The sequence below is a fragment of the Myotis brandtii genome, unplaced genomic scaffold, assembly GCF_000412655.1.
Source record: "Myotis brandtii unplaced genomic scaffold, ASM41265v1 scaffold652, whole genome shotgun sequence".
In the NCBI taxonomy this organism is placed as follows: Eukaryota; Metazoa; Chordata; class Mammalia; order Chiroptera; family Vespertilionidae; genus Myotis; species Myotis brandtii.
In genome coordinates this window covers 445976-446869 of record NW_005370529.1, presented here as the reverse complement: position 1 = coordinate 446869, position 894 = coordinate 445976, and positions in this window count along the sequence as shown.

Sequence of the window (894 nt, the reverse complement as noted above, 5' to 3'; positions counted from 1 at the left end):
GCTCCCACAGGGGGAGCTCTGCTCAGCCACAAGCCAGGCTGATGGCTGCCAGTACAGCGGTGGTGGTGGGAGCCTCTCCCGCCTCCTCAGCAGGGCTAAGGATGTCCTACTGCAGCTTAGGCCTGCTCCCTGCTGGCAAGTGGACATCCCCTGAGGGCTGCCGGGCTGCCAGAGGGATGTCTGACTGCCAGCTTAGGCCCTATTCCCCAGGGAGTGGGCCTAAGCCAGCAGGTGGTTATCTCCTGAGGGGTCCCAGACTGCAAGAGGGCACAGGCCAGGCTGAGGGACCCCCCAAGTGCAAAAATTTTTGTGCACCAAGCCTCTAGTAAAAGCATAATGTGCCAATTAGACCTGAAAGCTGAATGACCTTCCAGACATCAATCTGGACGTCCTTCCAGATGAAGCATCTGTAGAGGCAGTTAGGGGTGATCAGGCAGGCAGGCAGAGTGGTTTGGGGTGATGAGGCAGGCAGGCGAGTGGTTAGGGGTGATGAGGCAGGCAGACAGAATGGTTAGGGGCAATGAAGCAGGCAGGCAGGAGAGCAGTTAGGAGCCAGCAGTCCCGGATTGAGAGGGTGCAGGCGGGCTGAGAACCCCCCATTCTTGTGCTTGAATTTCATGCACCAGGCTTCTAGTAACTCAATAAACATTCAGATACAGAACAAGAGACAGAATATTGCCAGAATTCCAGAAATCTCCTTTTCCCTTTCAGTCACTACCCTCTTAGCCCAATGATAACCATATCCTCACAAGGATTATATATTCTTGGCTTTTGTACTACACTTAAAAAGAATACTACATATGCCTTCTTGTGTCTGGTTTCTTTCACTCAATAACCTGCTTGTGACTCACCCTTAGTTTTGGATGTAATTTTACATAATTATATATATATTTA